At 42.6% G+C, this 27,118-nt stretch overlaps 1 protein-coding gene across 16 annotated transcripts in view; it reads left to right on the top strand.

Annotated features, from left to right (window-relative positions):
- nrcama (neuronal cell adhesion molecule a) overlaps positions 1–27,118 on the top strand; it is a 174,947-nt gene that overhangs the window by 86,291 nt on the left and 61,538 nt on the right. For 15 of the 16 annotated variants that reach the window (XM_042335660.1, XM_042335664.1, XM_042335668.1 and 12 more), the window contains exon 3: positions 24,054–24,351. The exons of the other annotated variant lie outside the window; for it this stretch is intronic. The gene's annotated coding sequence lies outside the window, so the exon portion shown is untranslated. The remainder of the gene's footprint in view (positions 1–24,053; positions 24,352–27,118) is intronic. 16 annotated transcript variants of the gene reach the window in all.

A 27,118-nucleotide genomic window follows, 5' to 3' on the forward strand; every position in this document is an offset into this window, starting at 1 on the left:
CTTTCAGCCACTCGTTTATTAAGTGAGGATCTAATAAGATAACTGTGAAGGGAAGGAGAGGACAAAGTGAAGTTCTTAGTGATTTGTTTTGGAGCTTAGACCTACTCCTCGGGCAGGTTATGATGAGGGTAACAGGAAGGTAACACAGTGTTTAGTGTGTGGGAATGGGATCAGTGGATTGTGACTGTGCATAAAATCTTGCAATTTCACCAAAACAATTCAAAATCTTTCACCAAAATAGTTCTTGCACTGATCCAGTGACTGCAGTCAGGACCCCTCTATGTGGATGTTGGTGAAGCTTTTGGCAATGCGCTGAGCAGATGAATGATCCATTGGGAAGAACTGGACTCAGTCGAAAGAAGAGTGAAGCAAGAGAAGTGACTTGCCACCCATCCTTTTTGTTGCCTTGATCTGTAGGGAGGGCTGGGCTTAGCAGCTCAGTTTCAATCAATTCTCATGTTATTAAAATGTGATGATGAAATCCAACTAATTTCCAAGAAACATAATTGAGGGTAATGGTTGTAATTTTTCAGGATTCCTATCCTGGATACTGTGCACATTTTTTGTGTACGTCACTTTGTCTTTGTGAATTTCCTGAACTATATTTGCACTGTCGTGGAACGTGGATCAGTTGAATTGAGATAAAAATTGGTTCTTGTGCAACACTATGACTATGTAAATGCAAGTTGTTTTGTTTTAAAATACAATATTCGCAACCCAGAATTTGTTGCGACATTCAAGTTTGCGAATGTCAGATACCGACCGGATGAACAAATGGCAAATCATAGATCCTAAGAAGGCAGAGCCCGAACGAAGGCTGGCTTTTTTTGGCTGGTGTTTTTTTTTGGATACTGCCGGGTTGTGATTCATGCATGACTTGCTGTTTTGTGAGTCACTCATCTGGCAAGCTCGCAATCTGATATCTGCAGAATGAAAGTCACAAATAATACAACTGACCTGTTTTGTGAATATCACGTTTCCAAAACCACTTTTATCCCCACCAACGAGGGACAAGCGACAGATGTTTCATGAAAGTAGATGTTGCAGAACTTTCGTCTTGACTGTGTCAGGCTTTTCACGTCCAGTGTCTCCTGTTCTGTGTGGAGACGGAAAGGAAATGGTAAATGCTGGAAATGTTAGGTAAATGGGAAAGAGTGGGAATACAGAGGGTCAATCTGAGTCTGAAAGGGGAAGGTGAGACAAAACTTTTGGTTGTGAACCTTCATCAGAGCTCACATTTTGCGTGGAGTGCCGCAAATCGCGATGGGCTTGCCGGTCAAGCAGCAGGTTTTGATCAGCGCAGAGCACCAACAGCGGTGAAATCCATTCTCGAGGAATCAGATGCTTCTGCAGCAGTCGCTCAGCATTGACATCAGTGGAGCACTTTTCCCCTCATCAACAGGCGCCCTGGGGCTGACAGCAGCAAAATGATTAAAAGAGAGATCTGGCCGTTAACGACAACCTTGTTTCAGAACTAACATTGTACAAGTGACACGCAGGCTGGCTGCAGAGCAGAGGAAGCAAATTATATAACAAAAGCACTGTGTTTTCTGTTCGTTTATGCTTTCAGGATCTTCCTATCTCATCATGTCTCTTACTCCATGAGCTGACGGAAATGATTTGTATTAGAATACGTCACACATGCCTCCCTTTTGGAAATAGCTCATCAGTATCCCACCACTAATGCATTAAATATTAAATTATGCTTCAATAACTCAGAAGCTGCAACAATTTTTCATTAAAAAGGCACATTATTTAACAATTGCTGTAAAGTGCTTTGTGACATTTCGATGCATAAGGTACTATCATGGAGTCCTGTAGCTCAGTGGTTAGAGCACTCGCTTTGCAAGCAAGAGACCTGAGTTCAATTCCAGGCAGGGCGAAACCTTGGGCAAGTTTCCTTACTCCACATGCCTAATAATAATCCCTCCAAAACCAAAAACAATAATAAATTGGTCATCTTCAATCTACGACTGTTTGTGGGACCTTGCTGTGCGCAATTGGCTGCCGCGTTCGCCCACAAATATACAGTCAATTCACTTTACAGTGTGTTCTGTGAAGCGCTTTGGGATGTCCTCCCGACGTGAAAAGCGCTATATCAAATGCAAGGATTATTATTATTATTAAAATCGGAGTTCTTTTTTTCATCTGCCTCATTAAATCAAGCAAATGACAAACATAGGATCAGAGCATCGGAGCTATCTCACTCTTTTATGGCATCTTGAACTTCAGGATTGAAGTTCAGCTATGTTTGGCCAAAAGCAAGCATAAGTTATAAACTGGTGATCTGCTTTCAGCTTGTGCTCAGAACACAGAAACAAATCTGTGTCTGTCAAAACTGGAGACAGCAGCCCCTGTTGTAAGTCCAGGCATGTTTGTGTAACACATTTCTTGTTTGGATGAATGGATGAGTAGATGATTATGTACTGAACAGATGATCATTCCGCACTAAGAAAGATCTCTTGTTGTTTTATCTGCAATTAATGCTTGTGTCAGAACTGTTATAATCTTAATTAACTGCCAATTATCTATATTTGAGGGAGGGGAATTATTGGCCTTTTCGTTTCTCTTTTTTTGTCTCATGTTGGCAGTTCTGTTTTAGAATTGTTCTGTTCCCATTCAGTAACTCATCAGTCCCTGGTTTGGTCACTAAGTGAGGCTTCAATGTTGAATTGCTCATCGTTGCTAATTTGCCAAGGATCACGCACAGCAGAAAGTCTTGGCCGTAACTGAACTCTTGCCACCTTATCAGTCTACATCAAAAGGGGTTTACTTACCCACTTTGTTTATTCATCTTATTTAAAGACCTGGATCATAGCCCCTTTAAGATTCCCCCCCACCCGCCCCCCCTTTGCAATGCAAGAAAATGTGTTCAGCTCTCTCCTCTTAACTTACGACTGAGTGCCCACCCAGCACTGTGAAGCGATTTGAGACGTGAAAGGTGCTATGTAAATTGGATTGCAACTCAGTCCTAGAATCTCCTTTTGCTCTTAAATGTCTCCAATGCTTTAGTTTTTGTTTCAGCACAGGACACGATTTCCCAAATGTGAGCTCACTAATGTAGCCCCAGTGTTGCTAAAACTTGTTTTATTATAGCTCTGGTTTACTCTGTGCAGCAACCTAACCCGAACTAACAGCAGATGTGGGTCTGTCAATTTGTCAGCTTTCTACAGTGGTTTTGTTGGCGACCTGCTGGGCCAATTTTACCCAGCGAAGCAGGTTAGTGTGTGATTTTATGAATCCCAATGACTGCATTATAACAGGGCACTAATGACCTGGCTGGGGGTCAGTATTGGGGAGGGTGGAGGGCAGGGGAGGGAAGGAGGGTGATCGAAGGCATGGTCGAAGAGGAGCGTCTTGAGATGGGTCTTGAAGGAGGCAAGGGAGGGAGCGAGGTGGAGGGATTAGGGGATGGAGTTCCAGAGGATGGGGATAGAGTGGCAGAAGGCTCGCCCGCCAATGGTGGGGCATGCCAGGCGGGGGACGTGAAGCAGGCTGGAGCCCACTGAGTGGAGGAAGCGGGCAGATTGGTAGGGGGTTAGAAGGCCCCAGAGGTAGGGGGTGAGCAAGGCCAAAAGGGCTTTGAAGGTGAGGACCCCGATCTTAAACTGTATCCTGTGTGTGATGGGAAGCTAGTGGAATCAGGCGAGGATGTGGGGTGATAGAGTCATGGAGCCTGGTACGGGGGGAGGGACATGGGCTGCAGAGTTCTGGATGATCTGCAGCCTATGGAGGCAAGAGATGGGGAGGCTGACAAGCAGGAAGTTTGCATAGTCAAGCATGGATGTTATGAATGCATGTATGAGGGTTTCGGCGGGCTGCGGTGTGAGTCAGTGACGGAGCGGGTCGATGTTGAGATGGGATTTGAAGGGGATGTAGAACTTGATGTGTGACAGACATTCTGTCAGGACAGCAGTGTAACAAGTACTTGACCAAGGAAATAGTTGGTCATTTTGACAACACAGGAAGCGATCTTACCAAATGAAGCTGACGTTATTATGAATCCTGGGTCAAATGCTGTGTTAAATCTTGATCAGAGGACATCGTCATCTCCTCTTCAGTTTGAGAATAACAAAGTGGAGAAGATTACATTTGGTCAAGAGACTGGGACTCGTGCGCATTCATTGCTAAGGAAGCGAATAGCTCGATATACAATGTGCTTGGCTGTTAGTTCAGAGAGAAAATAACTGAATTGCCTTTTACCTCATTACTATTCATGACGGATCGATGCAATCTTGTCATCTTGGCCAAAGTGGATGATTCTTTTTGCAGCAGACATCAGACCGCCTGTCATCATAAGGTTGTGTTGTGAGCTACGGTACTGAAGATGGGTGTGGAACTGTCTGCTGTTGCAGTACATGGCTGCATTAACGCTGAAACGAACAATACATTTTTAATACTAGAGTAATTGCTGTACTCACTAATAATTCTTTATTTTCATAATTTTAGAATTGTAGCTCCATTTTTGCGTTACTTGTAAAATACATTTCTTTAGGGTTTTGTGAAAGGCACACCCGAACAATATAAGTACTTCTAGAATGAATATACAGTGGCCCACGGTATACAGTACATGAAATATATGTATCCAATTCAGAGGGCTGCATGTACAGAAAAAATTGAGAAATATGTGTTTTATATTCAACAAAAACAAAACAACAAATATGTGCTTCAGACTGTTCAGCATGTTATTTACACGTGTCGGACTGTGCAGGAGTCCTGTTTCAGTGCAATATTCAAGTTAGTAATTGACAGCTTCATTAACATAGAGAGGAGCAAACAAGTGATGACAGGATGAGCAGAATTCAACTATCCTCTCAATTAAGGTGTGCAGTCTGCAGTTTCAGGCTAATATGACACTGATCAGATTTCAACAGCTCATTATTTCAGGAGCGTATTATCGGTGTTTCTTTCAGTGTCACTGGGCATGAACTGAAAGCAAAAGCACCTGGCCAGCCCAGAGAGCCTGTCACTTCATTTGAGCAGACAGCAGCTGACAAAGGAAGTTAATTAAGGAGAATTGTTTGTAATAGATGGAGGTTTCTCCCAACGCCAAGAATTGTGGGTGTTGAATTTTTTTTTATTCATTTCTTTCCTGACTCTCCTCCCCGCATTATTCTGTTCCTTCCCTCTCTCCTTCCAGTCTCAAGGAGCTTTCCACCAAGAGCCTGGCTGAGATGGAGGGTTGTTATAGTAAAGCCAAATCCCGCTGTGTTGCAAAGTTAAGCAATGCCCCCATTTCACCTTTCAAATCACAGCAAAGAGCAAGGGCTTGGGTGCCTAGTCCTGTCTATTTTAATAGTCAGAAGGGTTCAGCATAATGGTAAACCAAATGGTAAGTCTGTGCCGTGAGATACAAGGCTTTGTGCAAAAGCATTGTACACAATACAACAACAAAGTGTGCTGAAGTGACGGAGAAGGTGCAAAATAGTAATAGAACATTTGTGCTTGCCTTTTGTATTCAATGACATTAGGATTAGCTGAAGGAAGGCTGATTTAAGGATTCTTTTCTTAACATTTTCTAAACAGGTCATGGGCACGTGCAGGTATTCCCATTCGGAAAGTCGAACACAAGGATCATTGTATGTGGAGATAAGTCTGTGGCATTAGATGCTTTGACTTGAGAGCAGCCAGAGACTGGACGCTCACCATCTTGTTAGAATGGCTTGTGCTTTTGCACACATTTTAGAGTCAGTTTCTACATTGTGTGAAATCTTCAGTCTATTACATATTCCCTAATGGATGCTTATACTGTTTTAGTGGTTCGACCGCACTGCAGTGGTCAGTGAAATGCAACTATGTTGTTTGAAAGAATTTGCCAAACACACTCTCGTTGCATGAACGGAGCCATGGGAATGGCTGCATTGGCAGGAAATCGGGAGAAACTCCCTTCATGACATCTCCTTTCAAGACTGAAGAGCCCTAGCTTGCTTATTCATTGCTCACAGCTCATTCCTCTAACACCAGGGATCATCCTCATTGTCTCCTCTGCAACGTCTGGAGCTGTGGTTGTCATCCTCTGAAACACCTCAACAACTAATAATAATAATCCTTGCATTTGATATAGCGCTTTTCCCATCTTCTAGGTATCTTAAAACACTTCAGAAACTATACTGAAAAGTGAATTGACTGTATATTTGTGGGCAAAACATGGCAGCCAATTGCATACAGCAGTGTCACACAAACAGTCGTGGATTGAGTGACCAAATTTTTTTTTTTTGAGGGATTATTATCCCGGGATAAGCAATCCCCAGTTGACTAATAACTGGATTCCTACTTTCTGCTAGGTAAACAGAGGCGTGTGGAGTAAGGAAACTTGCCCAACATATCGCCCTCTGGGAATAGAACCAGGTCTCTCGCTTGCGAGGCGAGTGCTCTAACCACTGAGCTGCGGGACTCCACTATTGCAATTGCACAAACTGCAGCCAAATGAGAGATATTTATGCTGGGTATTGGGGGGATGTGGGGGGAGTGACAAAAAGCATTTTTGAAGAGTTAGTGATTGAGTATCTTGAAAAGAGGGAGAAAGTGCCTGAGGCAGGAGAATTGTACGAGGCAATTTCAGAAACTGGGCACATTGCCCTGGAACTTCTTTTAAAATCTTCTGTTTTAAGGGTAGGAAAGATTTAACAGGTTAGTTTTCTGTGAGCTCCACAATGTATTGCGGCATCACGTAGAGTGATTGCGACCCGGACTTCAGATGAAATCCAAGTACAGCTGGCTCCTTGTTGCTGCTTGCTCCAAAAGCAGTCTTGCATGAAGAGGTTTTCTATGGCTGGTGAGCATGCACGATGCTGAAGCAATCGCCATAGCAACATACAAAAACAAGATCAGGATGCGTCCATTCAGCCAGTTTCACCTGTTTATTAGATTATTATTATTGTTACCAATTTAGCAGATCATTTAATCCCAATTCCCCACATTGCTGTGAGCAAATTATCTGCCGCGATCACTTAAAAAAAAAGAAGTCACTACACTTTACAGTGTATCCTGTAGAGCGATTGATGATGCCCTTTCAACGCTAAAAGCAAATTACCAATGTAAGGATTATTATTTTGTTGATTAACTATCATTTGCTTTGGAAGAATTGAACACCAGATCAAAGAGTTTCCTGTTGTTTACAGCTTACATTGAGGATTGGAACATTGCATCGACAGTCAGACAAGTTTACAAAGGCAGAGCTGGACATTGCATGATTCTATGGAATGACACTCGGACCGTCTGGGCATTCACCCTTCAAACAAAACCTGTTTATGTAATGGATGTCAGCCAGCACATTGCAGAATTCAGCCTTCATCTTGAACTCAGTTTTCTGTGGTTAAAAGAAGCTGTAGAAAAATGGTTTGTAATTTAAGACTGCATTTAAGAATTTGCCAACTTCTGGACATTTTTAGGAGAGAGAATTGATCATGCTTGGCCAAAGTAATTACTGGAAGGGAATTTAATGGGCTGTCTGCATGTCCCTCGTCCCTTCCATCCTACCATCAGCCGCCAAGCGTTCAGCTGCGATATCTCTGCTCCGTGCAACTTTCTCCTTAGATGCCTTTTCGTTGCCCACTCACTCTTTGCCTTCACAATGGGTCCTAAGTATCTACTTACAATCAACATCCTTCTTACCACCTTCACCTTGCTCAGTGATCCGCATCGTCCTTGTAAAGCATTTTTCAATCTTGTCCTACATGAAAGGAAATGGATAAAGTGCAAGTTGTTAAATGAGTTCTTGCCTTGTCGCTGGGGTAGGACGATTGCCTTTTGCATCCCACCTTTCTTGCTTAGGTGCTCGAGCATGTACCCTGAGGAGAAAATATCCATAAGACCACCGCCATACAATTGTTGTTGGAAATGTTTCTGTGACAAAGCACCAATTGCCAGGACTCTGATATCTTTTTCAGATCTTGGAACCCACGAATGAGAATGAGAAAACGCAATCATTTCTGCACCCTGAATGAAACTTGTGTTTGCCTCTCCCGACTGTGGGATTGCAGGCACTGCTCAACAACTGGTACTTTTGCTAATGTGTTTCAAGTGGAAGCAGCAAAAAGTGTTGAATTATATGCCTTTGAGCAGCACCAAGTCCAAAAGCTCCACCCTGCCCTGCTGCCTGTGTTACTGCTGCTCACTGACTTGTTTCTTGTGAAGAAGTGCGCAGGAGTACAGCAGAACAAAGGAGGCTTCTCTGTTTTATTTCTTTTTGAAGGGAGAAAGGAACACAAAACTCTTTGAACATCATCCAAAGTTTTTCTTTTCTTCTCTCTGTCTCTCTCTCTCTCTCTCTCGAGCAATTGAGAAAAAGAGGGAGAGGAGAAGGTCTTTTTACAGTGAGAGGTGTCACAGCTAGGAAAAGACTGAAGCTCTGTCACTTCAGACTCATTGTTTCCTCTCCCTACAATTCTATGTAACAATGAGACAATCTGCCCATTAATTTGAAATGGGGGGGGGGCGGGTAAATTAGGATGAAGAGGGGAATATAAACCAGGTCAAAGTGGAGAAACTCTGTCTCTATACGCACCTGAATCACAAGGCAGACATAACTGAAAAATAATAAAGCAACCAAAAAATGGGCTGGGAATAAATTAATAATGTTGTGTACAATTTTGTGTTGTCAAACACTGTAGCTGATCTGTACAAGCAATGCCCTAGGAACAACTAGTGACATTAATATTGAGGAAGAAACATAAAAACATTTAGCCAACTGTAGGCTCATTGGGCTGAAAGGCCTCCACTCGCTGTGCAGCATTTAGACGAATCCCCTGCTTCATTTTATGTTCACGCCTCCACTCCTGCCTTGGACTTTGTTCGTACACTGTGGTCACAAACAAATGATGTATTTGAGGTCAATATCGAATGCAAAATGCAAAGCTAATTGAATTGTGCTATTAAGAATTTGCCCTTGGGAACAGCAATGCTGTAACATTTCACAAGATTAAAAGATTAGTTTGGATGAAGAAGGCCCTTCTTCCCATTTGATCTCATCCCTCCAGAATATATGTGTATATATATATTTTATGTATATATATCTAGGACAGAGGTATAAGACAGTCACAAGAAGAATAAAAGGAGAGCTTGGGAAACATGTTTTTACACAGAGAGCTTTTGGGAATAGAATACATTGCCAAGTAACGTGGTAGAGATAGAGTTCATTGTGGGTTTCAAGATAGAAATAGACAGGAAAGATAGAGGCTTGAGAGAATATGAGGATTTGTACAGGGCAATGGGAATAAATAAATGTCTTGCTCTGAGAGCCAGTCAGACTCGATGGGCCGAATGGTCTCCTGCGCTTCAAATTTCTATGATATTATTCCATGATACCTGCCCAACTATCTACCCATCATTGATTTTTTAAAAATGATTCCAGTGCCCTTGTCTCAACCACCTTCCTGGTAATCTGTTCAAGTCGTTAATTAACCTTCAGTTCATGGTGCTGAGTTCCATGGTGATGTATCCACCAGAAAGAAATGTTTCCACCAGACTCCATGGTGACTTTGCAGTTGCATGAAGCTTTATATAGTTTATATAGTTCCTCGGATACTTTGTTCAGCTTCTCAGTCACAAATCACATGGTCTGGCCCAGGAAGCACAGGAAGAGAGAGAAGGATCTGGGAATCAGCAGGCACGAGGGTTCCTGGCAGCTCTGGGTGCTTTCTTTGAGGAATTCTGCTTGTTCAAGCGCTGTGTAGTTTCCCACAGAACAAAATACTTCTATTTCTCGTAACTCCAACTCATTTAAATTCTAATCCAGGAGCTCGCTACAAACCAAGCGTTCCAAGCTTCCTCCACACGGCCCTTCATCAGCGCAGATGGGAATTGAATGATCCCACAAATAAGAGAAGTCCTATCGTGAAAGTCTTGCTGGGTGGAGCTTTGTATGGAAGTTTACGTTGAGGAATCCCTCTCTTTCTCTAGGATCACATTATCAACGTCTTCAATGACCTGTTTATACTGACAAGTTCACGAGAAGGATAAAAGATCCATGAGACAGAGCCCCTGCTTTCAAGTGAGTGTTGGAAAGATGGACATGATAGGTGACACCTTCATGATAAATATATTGACTACAATTCATAACCAATGACGTGAACGGTAAATCAGCCTGGCTCAGTTGATAGCACTCTCACCTCTGAGCCAGAAGGCTGCAAGTTCAAGCCCCACATCAGGACTTTGAGCTCACCTTCCAGGCTGACATTCTAATGCAGTACTGAGGGGAATGTGGCATTGTCAGCGATGCCGCCCTTCGGTTGAGACATTGAACAGAGGTCCTGTCTGCATGTTCAGGTGGACTTTAAAGATTCCACACCATTGTTTGAAAAGAGAATGGAGTTGCTCCCAGTGTCTTGGCTGACAATCCCCCCAAATAAAATTGATTGTTCACTTCAAAGCTGTTTATGGGATATTGCTGCGTGCAAGTTGGCTGCCGCCATCACTGACAAACACACAGTCACTGCACTTTATAGTGAATTCTGTGAAGCACTTTGAGACATCGTCCTGATGTGAAAGATAATGAATCAAATGCATGAATTATCAGCTGTCCCTGTGTACCTTTTACCAGCGAACAACAACAACTTGCATTTGTATAGCGCCCTCCACGCAGGGTAGCGTCTTAGAGCGCTTAACAGTGGTGGAGCCTGACTCCGAGCCGGAGGGTTGGGGGGTTAGGTGGCCATAAGCACGGTCGAAAAGGAAGGTTTTCAGGCAGAACTTGAAAAAGGGGAGAGAGGACCAAGGCGGGGAGATGGAGTGAGAGTGTTTTAGAGTTTTGGGTCGTAGTGACTGAATGTGCGACCTCCAATGGTGGAGCGGAGGGCGCAAGGGAGGAGCAGGAGATCAGTGCTAGTCCAGCGGAGGCGCTGGGTGGTGGATTGGGGAGTGAGGAAGTCGGAGAGCTAGGGAGGGCCAGGGAGTGAAGAGGATTTGGAAATGAGTGTGAGGAACTTGAAGTCGATCTGTTCGGTGATAAGGAGCCAGTGTAGCCTGGTCAGAACTGGTGAGATGTGGGTACGGAGTTTGGTCTGGGTCAGTTTGTGGGCAGCAGAGTTCTGAATGAGCTCAATTATTTGAAAAGTGGAGCTGGGGAGACCTGCGAGGAGTGCGTTTGAGTAATCCAGGCGGGAGGTGATGAACGCACGCCCAAGGGTGTCGGTTGCATTTGGGGTAAGGTACGGTCGGAGGCGGACAATGAGGCAGAGGTGGAGGAAGACGGTCCTGGTCAGGTACCGGATGTGGCGAAGTAAAGACAGCTGGGGGTCGAAACGGATGCCTAGATTGCACACTGGTTTGGTGAGTCTGAGGGAGAGCCCGGGGAAGTTGAGGAGTTCAGATCTGCAGGAGTAAAGGCATTGATGGGAGCCAAGCAATATGGCTTCCGTCTTGTCCACATTCAGCTGTGGGAAGGCAGGATGGCAATGATAATTTGTCCCGCAGCTCCGTGCACTTACTGAGTTATAGGCCAATGGACCCGCTGGGGGATAAGCTGTGTTCCCTGATTTGTCAAGGGATTTTAAACACATGTTTGGTAATGAGAAAGGAATAGACCGCTAGTTACACTTGGAACGTTCTTTATTCTGTTGGAGTTAATATTGTCCAGAAATGATCTTTGCCAGGACAGCGCCTTGAAGAATGATGATTTGTGATGCTCCCTGATATTGTGGGGATTTGATGTTAAGTGGATTTGAATAATTCTGCATCGATTTCAATTTGATTCCAACACTGGCTGGTTGTTAGTTGACTAGCTGCTCCCTTGTGGGTGATGTGTATGTATATGCATATGTGTATAAGCTCTTCAGGGATAGACTGCAAACACTGGCACAACGTGGACTGGTGTAATTAATGTGATTTTTGTAGCTTATCAAATCAAGGGCTAAAATGACACTCGCACAAGAAATAAAAGGCAGCAAGAGAGTTGTTAAAGAGCAACAGCGAAAGCTTGATGGCTGTTGTCTGCATGGAGGATATGGCAGCCAGTGTGCATGACTGTGTCTGTCTGCCAGCTGACTCTGTTTGTTTGCACAGTCTAATCCGGCAGAAAGGAGAGAGAACATTGATCTCTAATAATATTTGAATAGCAAAAAAGGAAAAGGATAGTGACTATTATTCCAAGAGCTGATGTAATTAATTGTTCACAAAAAGAGATGAGCTAACCATTTGGTCTGTTTGGTTTCCTCTATCCACTGGCGAACAATGTTTTTCGAACCTTCCACGACATACTGTTTCATTTTCAGCCTTGCAGAGGGGCTGTGTAAACAATTTTATTTTATGGGCGTTTTGTTTTTGCTTTGTGTTCCTGCAGCTCAGCAGCTACAAGCGCAATAATGCTGGATAAACCAGTCCTATAAACGTACAGTCAGTTTGCATTGTCCTGTCTCTCACAGTATTAACACCTTGTCGGGAAAGTGTAGATCTTGTAGCGGTGTCAAACATTAGTTAACAGTATATTTATTTATTTGTAAATGGCTAGAGCGAAAATTTATTTATCAAGCGGGAAATGTACTTTATCAGCTTCTGTAATAGGGGCCAGTATGGTCATTTCTTTCTCTCTCCCTCCTCCTCCCTACCCCTACCATGTATTGTACACCAAACAGTCCTGACTGATACTTCAGTATGCGCTGGAGGAATGCTGCATTGTCAGAGGTGCCGTAAGACATTAATCCGAGCTCCCGTTTGTCTATTCAGGTGGACATTAAAAATCCTATGGCATTATTTGAAAACTAGAAAGGAGTTTCTCCTGGTATCCTTGCCAACATTGCCTTGGATAACATTGGTTATTCACTTTATTAGCTGTTTTGGGACATTCTCCCGACGTGAAAGGCGCTCTATAAATGTAATTTTGTTGTTGTTGTTGATGGATGTTACTGTTCACAAATTGGTTCCCGCTTTCACCTACAAAGTACACTTTACAGTAAATCCTGTGAAGCGCTTTGAGATGTCCTGATGTGAAAGGTCTGTGTTGTAATGGCGGAGGTAGGATTCTCAGGTCACAGGTGGGACAGTCCAGCTTCCCATTGGCTCGGGTGAACAGTCTTCAGATGCTTCTTCCATATGTGTCTCCATTAATAACCCTGTGACTTTGCTGAAGAAACGAGTGCTTCAATCTTGTGCAGTTCTGCAAGCAGAGCAGAAGATTCGCTTCACATTCACTGATGTAAATAAAACCAAGTGAGCAAAAACCTCGTTCATCATTGTTGAGCTGCAGAACTCCAGCAAGAGAGAAGGAAAAGGTTAATGTCAGATCAGGTTGGCTGAGCTTTGCTTCTAAAAGCTTTTCAACATAAATCACTGGATATTAGTCGAAACTTGGTGGAGCAACGCGAGACACCATGCACTTCAACAACCCTGAAGTTCAAATGAGGATGTGAATGCCATGTGCTCTGGGGATTTAAGTCGTCCTCTGGACACTGACATGTGTCACTGCTTTGTAATTTCTTCACAACCATCAAGAGCGGGCTCTGGGATAACTCGTCGTGTTCACTGGATGTCACTTATAGGCCATTTGAAGGAGAATTTATTATTTTATAGATCATCCCTATTCAGTTGAGCCATGAATTCGGGCCACATCTGCCTGTGGTTGGGGTGGGTGTGAATTCCCTGCTTTCACTGTTTGTGACTGAACTGGAGCTTTCCTCAGGGATTCCTAAGGGATTTCCTCTTGTCTAATATCCCAAATTGCACCCCCAAAGAAATTATCATAATTGGCTTCTCACCCCATTGTCCATGGGATGTGGTTGGTGCTAATCGGCTTTTGCATTTGACTCCCGTAACCCCATTGACTTTGTTTCTAACTGATCTCATTCTTTGAGATGTTGAGATCTCAAAGAGTAAAGCTCGTTGAGATGTTTCTCCATAGGACGTCCTCCTGACGTGAAAGGCGCAATACAAATGTAATTTTATATTATTTACTGAAAGCTGTGGTTGAGAATCATTGCACCACTCTGCAGCCTGGTGTCTCTGGATTCTCAAATCCAGATATTTTCTTTTTCATGTAAAATGAGCTATTCTGTTTGTCTGGCTCTGTGTCTGTAATTGGAAGCTGCTGTGGGTTATAGATTCCTTTCTGTAATCCTGGGCTGTATCATTGCCCTGCAGCGATAGCATTGGTGCTGAGCATTCAGCTTTCAGGTCTCCACCAATTTTAAACCCAGATCAATACTTGTACCTAGACAGTAGAGTAAGAGGCTGTGGTTGTGAGCTGTAAAGGGCAATTTCAGGACACATCACAGGCAGCATTTCTTCACCTAGACGGTATTTAACAACCACAGAGTTGAGGCTGACACTCCAATGCAATGCTGGGAGTGCATTGCATTATTGGAGCTGCCGTCTTTCTGATCAAACATTAAACCGAGTTTCTGTCTGCCTGTTCAGGTGGAAAGTTTGACAGAAAGAGGAGAGTTTTTCCCAGTGTTGTGACGAACCATTCACTGACAAAATTGGTCATTTGTTTCATGGTTGTTTTGGGCACATGTGGAATCATCCGAGTTGCTGTCCTCTACATTGCCTCTAACGAAGCATTTTAAATGCTGCCGTGTTTCTTCCACAAAATATACCGTCAATTCACTTGACAGTATATTCTGTGAAGTGCTTTGAGGTATCTCTAAGACATGATAAGGCCCTCTATCAAATGAAAGGTTATTGTGTACTTTATAACGGATTATAAAACTCACTGAGCCAAATGCCCAACCCATTCTGCCTTTCAGCAAAGATTTCCTTGAAAGCAGAGGCTAGTCAGCCTACAGTGCAGCAGATTCTGTCACAATTGAACCACCCAAGTGCACCTAATTATGTCATCGAGGCATCTCAAAGCACTTCACAGCATATACTGTAAAGTGATGTGTATTTTGTGGAGCAATAATGGAGCAAAGATTCTAGTGATATGTTGGACCAGATCAAAATGTATTACAACTGGTTCCAACTGTGGGTTGTGGAAGGACACTATTTTTTATTGTGAAAAAGCAGGGTGTGGTTGTTTGTGGGACATTCTAAATTCGCTGTTGCCTTCACTCACAAAACACAATGCAGTTTATTCTGTGAAGCGCTTTGAGTTGTTTCAACGACATAAGGTACTATATTAAAAACAAGGATTAAATTTTATTCTTATAGAGTTAACACATAGCAGCAGCAACAACATGTGCTGATATAGCGCCCTTCGCATCTCCGAGTGCTTCACAGGACAGGGGTCAGACCCTGAGTAAAGGAAACACGTTCTTCATCCATTCCACAAGTAGCTTTCAGAGAAGAGAAAGGCGACACAATTGCTTTCAGACTGGGAAATACTACAGAAGCCAAAACAAATTGGCTAATTTGACTCCCAATTGCTAATGTGAGATTGAACTGGTCTGTGTGGACTTTCAGTTAGAACCAGAGCTCTAACAACAACAAAATAACAACAATAAAATTACATTTGTATAGCACCTTTCACATTGGGAGGACGTCCCAAGGCGCTGGGAAAATGTGGAGTCAGAAATTTAACATATGCCCTCATTCCCTGTCAGGTTTAGATAATCCAAGCCAATGATGCTCTCTGTTGCCCAGACGGACTTGTAATTAACTGAGACAGACTGGTCAAGTGTAACCTTCTGCGAGCTTGGGGATGACATTCCTTCCTCTGGAACGCTTTGTGCTATAGATTCATGGATTAAACAGCTGATGCAGTCTTGCTGAGGCAGCCTTAGTGGTTTTAAGGGAGAAAACAGCTCAATAATATCTTAATAAATTGCTGCCAGTGTTACACCCTCAGAATAATGCAACAATTATGCACTTGATCATGGTGTCCAGGCCACTGGATCAGTTCCTGGGTTTTATGTATGGAAGATTGTTTTTGTTTAATTGGGTGTCTGGCACATGTGGAAACCCATCACCTTGCTTAAGAGTATCGAAAGCAAACTGAGATAAGAGTTCCATCATGCCATCTACACATGGAAATTCCCGTAGGTGCTGAAGGTTGGGCTGACTGCTCAGAAGGACCATTAATTCTGATCTGTGCTGTCACAGTTTTTAGCCCAGTGAATTTCCAACAGCAGTTTTTGTTCTCCCAGCGTTTGACACACGGAAAGAAAATGAGGGATGATAACGATCCTTGCATTTGATACTGCATCTATCATGTCGAAACGTCTCAAAAGCACTGTCTATAGTAGGTGATTGCATTGCGGATGAATGGATGTTTGTGTAAGCTATTTATACAAACTGCAAATCACCATCTGAGGTTGTATCAGATCAGTATTTTCAGATTCAGGCAAATAGATTTTCCGATGATTTACAGCCTTGTTGTGACCCCGCTATTAGGACCATTTATTATTGTTATATAAATCATTCTGAAGCATATTATGGTTGAGGGAAGAGAGCAAATCTCTGAAGTTTGAAATCTACATTGTTTGCAAATGTGATATTATCTTTGAGGCCAAAGGTTCCTTCCTTTGTTTCCCCACCCCCATGCATTTTACTTTAGACTTTTTCCCTCCCCTTATCCCTCTTTTCCTATTGCCATGAATTGACACTGCTTTCTGACTACACATGGCAGCTACCTTCCATTACCTTGTCCAAATGTTACGTATGAGACAGGAACTGAATGGTTTTAGAGATATTTAACTGCTGGAGGCTGTGCAATTGGGCCCAGTTGCGCTGCCCCAGTATATTTCTCAATGGACAGGGAGGGGAAGGAGCTTGGAGAGGGTTGGGGTGAGATGAATGAGATGAGAGAGGAATGGGTTCAGAGGTTTGGGGTGAGATGAATATAGTGAGGGAAGCTTAGAGAGGGTAGCGGTGAGACGAATGGAGTGAGAGAAGGTTGGAGTGCAGTTGGAGTGAGATCAACAACAACAAAAATTGCATTCATAGAGCAACTTTCATGAATGGAGGACGTTCCAAGGGATAGAATAGAGGGAGAGAAGCTTGGAGAGGGATGGGGCAACCAGAACATTCTTGTTTTTCTTTCTCGAGCAAGTATAAGGAAATCTGGAATCACGTATCCCGAATAGGATGAGTATTGCTACTTGTTCAAAAAAAGCCTTGCAAGCCAATATTCACTGACTAAGAGGCAAAATACTGCAGATGCTGTAAATATGAAATAAAAACATAAGTCACTGGGAACACTGAGCAGGTTAGGCAGCATCTTTTAAGAGAGGAAAATGGGTTAACATTTTAGCTCTGTGTCCTTTCGTCAGAACTAGGGGATGTTGGAAGGGAGCAGGTTATAAGGAAACAGAAAGGGGGCGGGGAAAAAAGGACAAAGGAAAAAAGAAAAACATTTCTTTGTTGCATCTTTCTTTGCTGCATTGAAATGATAGTTGTTTTCTACTAATTATTGTCAAATGTAGTTACGGTTTCTTTTTGTAAACGAGCATTGTGCAGCATGAACCCTCAACTCTCTGATCCAGCGGTGAGAATGCTCTGATCTGGTACCAACCATCCAATGTTCTTGGGTGAAATAAAACGCTTCCAGACTTTTATTTCTATGTGACTGTATCCAGCCAAAATGAAATTGGCTACAAGTGAGGAACGTTTAGAATAGGGCACACTTCTATTGCTGCGATTGACATGATTGAAAAAAAAGATTTAGAAAAAATGAGAGCAGATATGATAATAATAACAGTGGGCTGAATTGCCCTCATCCGTGTTGTGAATTTGTCTATTTGTATTTACAAAGTGTAAAATCATGGAGAGAAAACACCAGTTTCTGAAATGAGCCTCAAAGGACAGGCTCTGTTCAGAGCCAGTCATCTCCTCCTCTTCCCTCCGCCCAGGCAAAGTCTAGGCTCGTAGCTTTCTGCGTATGCAGCCCCTCTGAAATCACTGAGAGCGTGCTTTAGTCAGTGGGCTGCTCAGATTCTTGATTATGTGATGTTCTTTTCTGAACTTCATGCAGTGATTTTATGGCCAATGAATGTTTTGTCAGTTGGTTTTGGAGTGGGACTCGAGCAGAACAAAGTGGTTCAGTGTAACTCATTATTTCTGAAAGCCAATGCCCAGCCTTCGCGATGAAGTACAGTTCATGAGAAAATGCCCTTCCAGGGCTCCAAATGCCCACCAATGCGATCTGATCTGACGCTTTGCAATTTACAAATCGAGGCCTTGTCCCAATGTATCAACCTGGCTTAGTTGGTTGCACTCAAACACCATGGAGTCCTGTAGCTCAATGGTTAGAGCACTCACCTCTCAAGCAAGAGACCTGGGTTCAATTCCCAGCAGGGTGAAACCTTGGGCAAGTTTCCTTACTCCACAGGCTTGATAATAATCCTTCAAAAAAAATGGTCACTTCATTCCACGACTGTTAGTGGGACACTGCTGTGCGCAATTGGCAGCTGCGTTTCGCGCACAAATATACAGTCAACTCACTTTATAATATATTCTGTAAAGCGCTTTGAGATGTCTAGAAGACGTGAAAAGCACTATATCAAATGCAAGGATTATTATTATTATATCGCTACTTTGAGCTCATTGCCCATTGTCGAAGGTGCTGTCTTTCAGATGAGGCATGAACCCAAGGTCCTCTCTATCTGTTCAGGTGCTTATTAAAGATCCCATGGCAGTACTTGAAAATAGCTTTCAATTACAAACAGATGCTGCACTTTATCTGCAGGCATTTCTACATAATGTGTTCAGAATATGTATACATATTATTTTTACAATGTGAGATGTACGTAATTATGGTATCTTTATGGTGTGGGTGGGGAAACGAACGAGACTTGCTTAAAAAAGACTGACAGGCGTGTTAGGATACAGACTTCACACTGTACGCTGTGTCGGCATTCAGCTATGGTTGGGGGTAGGGGTTGAGATTGCAATCGGGGCATTTCGATTGAATGAAATTTGTGTTGTTGCTTCTCGTCATCGGTAACTATTTTTTGCCATAGTAACAACTGGTGACGATGGAGATTTTAAATTGAAAAATAAATTGCTTTAGATGGGTCTAGAAATAGACTAATAGTATGCACATTGATGTGCTCCCTGGGGGGACTTTCCTTCTTAACGCCGCTGGAGTGTATCTGCTTCACTTCTTTATCAAAGAGAGAGATATAGAGGCCCTCGTTTACTCCCCGTTATTCAGGATTTTGTTTTGGTATATTATTACCTTGGGAGGTGTCAGCCTGGCTCAGTTGTTAACACTCTCGCCTCTCAATCAGATGATTGTGAGGTCAAGCACCACATCAGGACTTCAAGCTCATAGTTGGGACTGACAGCCTGATGCAGTGCTTTAGGAGCATTGCATTGTCGGAAGAGCACCCCCTAAAGATAACCGAGATCCCAATCTGTCTGTTCAGGTAGACGTCAAAAGATTCCATGGCCCTACTTGAATTTTTTTTACTCAGAAAAGGATTGGATGTTTCTCCCCATGACCTGGCCGGCAATCCCCCAGATATAATGATGTAGTGATCAGACACTGTATCAAATACATACTTGATTATTATTATGTGGGCAGTGCTGACAGAGCTAGTAGTGATTGCCCATCCCTGGTTGCCCTGAGTAGGTGGTGAGGCCTTCTCTTAAATCCCTGCAGCTCTTGTGACATGCTACCCTTTGTTGTGATAGGGATGGTTTGGGAGTTTCATGATTTTGACCCAACAAGCCGAGGGAATGGCGATGCCTGTCCATGTCAGGATGGTGAGTAACTTGGAGAGGAACTTGGAAGTGGTAGTGTTCTCTTGGATGGTGGAAGTCACAAGATCACATGAGTCCATTGCCCTGGCTACTTCCACCTTTCCAGCCCACCTGGTGCAGTGTTAATTACTCTCCAAGGAAAGAGCAATGTTTGAAAGTATGGGCTGTCCCTGGAAGGTAGTAGAGTTAACTGCTTCAGATGCCAGCCTTTGCTCTTCCCCATGAGCTGCAGTGTATGTCCACTGATGTTGTATTAATAGCCCTGTCTGTCTGTCTGTCACTGTGGCCTTGAGTGGAACGTGGTACATCACTTTAACTTTGAAAACCTAATGAACTGACCCATGTCTCCACTGTACAAAATTCTGCTTCATTAGTTCATGTTGTATGAGCCTGCACTTAGTGGAAATGGGATGGAGTGATAATGAGATTTAATTGATTTTATTTTTCTCTACACTTGATTTTTCAAAGCTATTAAAAAGCAGAATGATGCTTTTAATAAGCTTTCCATTGCCTTGAAAACAGCAGACACAGGACACTTAGCAATGAACAGTGCAAGCCTGCAGGTTTGATTGTTATTTGTCAAAAAGGGAACACACATCATAGGATGTTGCAGAAGGTGTATTCTGGTTTTTAATGACTGTCAGAATAATCTGTCCGTATTGCTGTACCAAACTGCATTATCATTTCAATACATTATTGGTGCAGGGCTTCAATAACAATAATAATAACCTTGCATTTGATATGGCGCCTTATCATGTCTTCGAGTCGTCTCAAAGCGCTTCACAGAATATACTATAAAATGAATTGACTGTATATTTATGGATGAAATACGGCAGTGTTTAAAATGCTTTGTTAGAGGCAGTGCAGAAGAGAGCAACTCAAATGTCCCCAAAATAACCATGAAACAAATGACCAATTTTGTCAGTGGATGGTTCGTCACAACACTGGGAAAAACTCACTTCTCTTTCTGTCAAACTGTCCACCTGAACAGGCAGACAGGAACTTGGTTTAATGTTTGATCAGAAAGACGGCAGCTCCAACAATGAAATACACTCCCGGCACTGCATGGAGTGTCAGCCTCAAATCTTTGGTTGTTTGCTGTCTGGGTGAAGAAATACTTCCTGTGATCTGTCCTGAAATTGCCCATTACAGGTCAAAACCTCAGCCTCTTATTCTGTCCTGGTACATGCTAATGTATTGATCTGGGTTTATTTTTTTAATACCATATAAAAATTCAAAACTGTTTGGAGACCAAGCTTGTCTAACCTAATTTTATCATATATCTAATTGTATGATCTAATCATTGCTCATTAAATATTATTATTATTAATCCTAATAATAGCCGGTGAATTTTAATAAGCCAGCTCAACTTCAGCTGCTAATATGAAAAGTCATCCGAAATTGATCATACTTGCAAAATGGGGAATAATAAGTGCTTACCTCCAAAATACAATCATTACTCTTTACAGTATATCCTGTGAATGGTTTTGAGATGTCCTCCTGATGTGAAAGGCACTATATAAAAAGGTAAGTTTTATTAATTAACTATTAATGAAGGCAGAATCTCTTGGCTGGACATAATTTCACACAGAATAATTCAACAGCTGGCACAAGATAATAAGAAGTGTGCTTGTCGTTAGGGCATGGGACTCAATTAAGAAACAGCTTGATGCCGTTATGGGAGGAAGGTACAGCTGAAAGGCCTTCTAAATCCAAACGTGCCTCATGCTTTTGTGATAAGCAAAGTAGTGTCTTGAACCTGTGCAGTCTTTGTTACATTGCATCCTGCAACATTGTTGAATTTACTGTGTAAATTGTCACATCAACTGAAGCATGGTGGTAGTTAATGAGAAAAATATTACCTCTTTGATGAGGTTTAACTGATGTAATTTAATGAGTTTTGAAACTTCTTTTGCACTTGCAAAGGGAAAGAGGCTTTTCAAATTAGTCTGAAAAGACACAAGTGTGTCCTATCCAAAGCTCCAATGTTGAGAGTTTCTCTAAGCCTCACAGGAAAAACATGTTGAAGAGCAGAGTCTATGAGGGAAATAATGAACGTGGGGAATCGATGAGCTTCATGACTGATTTTGAAATGGCAGCACTTGCTTTTACTTACCACCACCAGCTGATGAAGCCTGTTAACCACTGAGTGAATGTACTTTATTCATCTGTCTTTTCTAGTAAACAAATTATCATGTTAATTGTACTGCGCCATGCTCTTATCCTGCACTCCTCGGTTTTGAATGTTCGCAGCAGAGTGATAGCAGATTTAAAGACAAAATATACATCTGCCATACAGGCATCTGCCGGGGATTTTGGACCCAGTGATTGAAAGTTTACAGAGGAGTTGGGAGTTGATCTGAATCCATGTTTTTGTTCCACGTTACAAACACGCAGTGGTGTTCAGTGAACTATAAAAATTCACAGACGAGTCTAGCTATGATGCAAACTGTTATATTCAGATGAGTGCTCCCCCATAAATCAAGTTCTCTCCTCTCGCAATCTCGATCAATTCTCATTTTTGCTGTACAATGCTCGCTGTTGGGTTGGTGAATGTAGCACTGTCTGTCTTACGTTCTGGAAAATGATTTGAACCAAATCCATGAACACACGGGTCGCCAGGACGCTTCAGTTCAGGTAGAATTAGTTGAAATTGTTCTGTATATAGTGAAAACAATGTATACATTAATTTTTAAACTATCTTAAGTTGCTAATCGAGTTAAGTTAAAGAACTGCACTTTATCTCTTTCTTCCAAATTAATGACAATTGGAAAAAGACTCAGTCAGAGAGATCAGGTAATGTTTCCTTTTCCAATTTACAAATCTCCATTGTGGTGGTGTTGCAGTGAAACAAATTCAATCCATTACCTGTGTTCATAGAAGAGAAACAGACATGTACAGTACAGAAGGAGGTCATTCACTGGCTCTCAGAGCAAGATGTTCAATCAATCCCTGACTTATGCCCAAACTTCTTAAAGCCTCTACCCTTCATATACCTGTCTATTTCCCTCTTGAATCCCAAAATGGACTGCCTCTACCATCTTACTTGGCAGAGTGAAAAAAAAGCCTAAGCTCTTCTTAGGCTCATGTGACTATCTTATAATTATGTCCCCCAGTTATTGACTCCAGTGGAAATAGCTTCTCCTTATTTACCCAGTCAAATTCCTACAGTCTCTTTCTCAATCTCGGGTACGATAGTATGTGCTCTCCTCCCCGCACCACACCCTTTCCCTCCAGTCAGTGCCATATAAACATATAAAATATTTGGTATCTAGACCACCCCAAGTGTTTCTGTGTAGAAACTGATTAAGTTAATTAGATATTAAAATGAACAATGTATATTCTGGCTGCACTACTGGGCAGGAGAAGTGCAGTGACTTTCTCACTGGATCAGTGATGAAACTCCTGTCTAGCAGACGGAGACATTGATTTCAGCAAAACTCTTCTTCTTAGTGTTTCTGTTTTCGGGCAAATCATTCAGAGGTAGATTCCTGTCGTTTTAAATGACATCCATACAGTTTTTATGGATTGTCATTAACTTGACCCTGTCTATCAACAAAGAGTATATCATTGGAGCACAGCCTATGCATTTGTGTATTTTGTAGGCAGAATCTTATCAGAGAGCTTGCCCCCAGAGTTGAATCTCCATACGGAGGTTATCATAACACCCAGGTTCAACTTGAGATCCAGTTCAACATGAGAATATTTGTCCATCTCAAACCCACCCCCTACACCACCACATCTCGTGACACATCTGAATATCCGTCTGTCTTTTAACCCTAGTGAGTGCACAATATCATTTCTTCTCCATCTTGCTTCCAGCTTGTTCTCTTAGGAACATAAGTACAGGAGTAGGCCATTCAGCCTCTTTAACCTGTTCCTCCGTTCCATTAGATTCTGGCAGATCTGTAGCTCAATTCCATTTACCTGCTTTTGCTCCATATTCCCTGATAACCCTTACCCAACAAAAAATTAACTAGCTCTTGATCAGTGGATGGAAAATAGTCTGATCATTAATATTATCCCTGTGACTTATCAGTTAACACATCCATCCCATCCCTTTAAATAACCCTCGTACAGTAATGCAGGGTCAGTCCTGTCAATCTACCCTGGTAACATGGAGACTTATCAACTGAGCTCAGTGCATCAATGTGCTTGTGAAGGAATGATGCTAAAACTGCACACGGTACTCTAATGTGGCCATATCAGTAATTGAACTGGATTAAATAATCCATTTCAATTTACAATTGAATGCCCTTGAGATGATTCCCAGGGTTTGATTAGTCTTGTAAACAGCTTCCAGATGACTGGCTGCTTTTGATAAATAGTCACGACAGTAATAGGAATAAAATCCTTTCCCATTTCTATGTTGTCAGTGGACATTGTGTAACCACGTTTTATGACTAGTGACCATTATGTTGCCTTAATTTCCATTAAATTCCATTCACCAAACCAAGATCTTCTCCTCATTTCTCCAGATCTCTTTGGATGGCAGTAGACTCCTACGTGGCAACTTGATTGGTAAACTGCAGAGAGAGAGAGAGAGAGAGAAATTTCCTCAGTGGCTCAGTTTGTAAGCACTGCTTTGTCTGAGTCACACAGACTGAGTAGATCCCAGGTTTGAATTTGTGTCTACTGAGGTCACGCATCTAAGTCAGAGCAGCAATGCGGCTGCTGCAATTAGCCTCAGGATTGTGAACCTTGGAGGGGAAAATGAACCGTGCCTTCTGAATCTTTTGCTTTCAGTGACATCACCAGAAAGTGTGTGGATGGTGGGTGAGTATTGGCAACATCAGTCTCGACTATCATGAAGAATCATACATGGGTGAGGTGCTGGTATGAGCTGGGGTTATGAGGAGAAGGGAAGAGGGGAAGGAGAGGACAAGTAGGTTTCAAAATGATCGGGGCAGGAAGCTGGATACTTCACCACGGGGTATAAGAAAGTCTTCTTTAAACTCCCAACTAATTGTTGACAAAGTAACATGATCAAGATCATGTTTGCAGGTTGTTTGTTGGACCTTTTAATTCATAAATAACGTATGGTTGAGGGAGAAATTTTTACCCCTGTGCAACACGAAATCCCTGAAATTTTCGGTAAAGTTATGAAACTGGGGATTTTGCGAAAGCCCTAAAATTTTCAGTGATTTCATGGAATTACTATTTCACTCGGGAACTACATGAAATCTCGAAAATACTTAGGGATTTCATGAAATCATTGAAATTAGGAGTCAGGGATTTCATGAAATGACTAAGTGATCATTTCATCATATTGACAACCTTGCCTTGACACTTGTTAACATTATCAACTAAAAAATAACACATTATGAAAATCATTATTTTATTCACCATAAAACTTCATGTGGCAGTTTATTCAACTGATGAAGAATTTCACTTGAAAAATGTATTTACTGAAGAAAGAGAAGCATTGGATCTGTTATGTCAATGTCAACAATTTAAATTGGTCTGGAACCTTGGCATCTTGTTTGACCTTCAACTGTCCATTCTACACCACATCTGTGCCAAGACCCGCTCAGCCTTTCCCCACCACCACAACACCACCCGGCTCCGCCACTGCCTCACCCCTCAGGCCACCGAAACTCTCATCCACTCATTTATCACATCTAAGCTTGACTACACCACCTCTTTGCTTGTCAGCCTTCCCAACTCATCGCTCCACAAGCTGCACATCATTCAGAACTCTGCAGCTCATGTGCACTCCTGCACCAGGCTCCGCAACCCCATCACCCTCACTTGGCTCCCCTTGCTCCCCATCCCCCAGAGGTTAGAGTTCAAAATTTTTGCCTTCAAGGGCCATCATGGCCTTGCTCCTTCCAACCTCTGTGACATGCTAACACCATATGAAACTGTCTGCTCCCTCCGCTCAGCAGGTTTCACGTCCCCTGCCCAGCCTGCCCCACTAACGGAGTTCAGGCCTTTAGCTTCTCTGCTCTCCATCCGTTGGAATTTTATCCCACATCCCTTTGCCTTTCTCTCTCCCTTGCCTCCTTCAAGGCATGTCTTAAGACCCTCCTGTTCGACCGCGCCTTCAGCCGCGCCTTCAGCCTCCTACACCTACACTCCATGCCCTCCACTCCCACCTGATCCCAACCACCAGCTCGGGTCCAAAATCCCTGAATGTCCAACGCCTTGGGATGTCCTCCCAACGTGAAAGGCTGAATACAAATGTAATTTGTTGTTGTTGTTTACTGAAACATGTTACCGTTGTAACATATATATATATAATGCACAGCTTTGACAAATGAGCTCTTTACCCCATAAGCTAACTGTGCAGTGTACATCCAGCTTCTGGCTGTATCAGTTTTCAATATTTACACAAAGCAACCACAACTGTTTCCACACAGGGCTTGTCAGCATCAATTGAGGAAAGTATTTGTTTTCAGTAAGAAGGACCAGGAAATTCATCCCAAAGGTTTTCTCCAGTTACAGCTAATGGCATTTTTTGATGTGCACTCAGAAACTGAGTTCGCCACACTTGTATTTCATTCAATAGTTTCTTGATGGGCATTTCCACAGCCCACTCGCAGTGGTTGATTTTATTGGTGATGGGGATGAAAGTCGATGAGGGTAAAAAGTACCATGTGCCACATTCTGCTCTAACATCTGTCCAATGGGTCCCTTGTGACTGAGTGAATAGTTTGGGAGTTGACAGCCCAGAAACTATCCTGCGTGCATCCGTGAGACAACCTCCATGTCTGGGAAGCTTCTCAGTCATGCAGTGTACCCCTGTGTGTGCTTCCCACTTGGTGCTTTCTGGTATTGAAATAGGTGCTGAATAAATGTCTGCTGTGTGGATTTCTCCTTTTTATGGGTATCACGTGAAGTTCTGTTGGTTTTGTGTCGCGCTACCAAGCCATGCGCAAAATGAATCATCCAGGATTCCTGGATGGGTGGCGATGTCAGTCTGGTTCAGTCACTGGTGCAGTCAGTCTGGTTCAGGCACTGGTGCACTCAGTCTGGTTCAGTCACTGGTGCAGTCAGTCTGGTTCAGTCACTGGTGATGTTAGCCTGTCTCAGTCACTTGTGGGATCACCCTGGCTCAGTCACTAGTGGCGTGAAGTGCTTTGAGACATTCTCCTGACATGAAAATCATGATACCAAATTGCAAGGATGACCATTGTTATTAATAACCTACCTGTGACCGATGAATTAAATTGTGTATGAAATGAGTGAAATTTGCTCTTTGCCCAACAGAGTTCATTTCACTGCAGCCTATGAATGATGGAGACTGAGCAATGTAAGCTATGTTGATTACAGCAAACATTTCTTCTAATTGTGGAAATGTTCAACTGCCGTAGGATCCGCATTAGTGTAGGATGGCATGTCTCATATCAACTGTAGCCATCTTTCTGCTGTTGATGAACCTTGGCACCAGTGAAGTTACAAGGAACTGATTTTCAGCTCTTGTGATGAGGAGTAAATTGGAAAGTAAGAAGAGGGAGAACACAGTCTTGTCTGCATTCCAGTTTGGTTTCAGGATGCACCGAGCCAGAATAATTGTACTGGTGGAATTATTTTTCATAAA

Source organism: Callorhinchus milii, unplaced genomic scaffold, assembly GCF_018977255.1.
Source record: "Callorhinchus milii isolate IMCB2004 unplaced genomic scaffold, IMCB_Cmil_1.0 Scaffold5, whole genome shotgun sequence".
Taxonomy (NCBI): Eukaryota; Metazoa; Chordata; class Chondrichthyes; order Chimaeriformes; family Callorhinchidae; genus Callorhinchus; species Callorhinchus milii.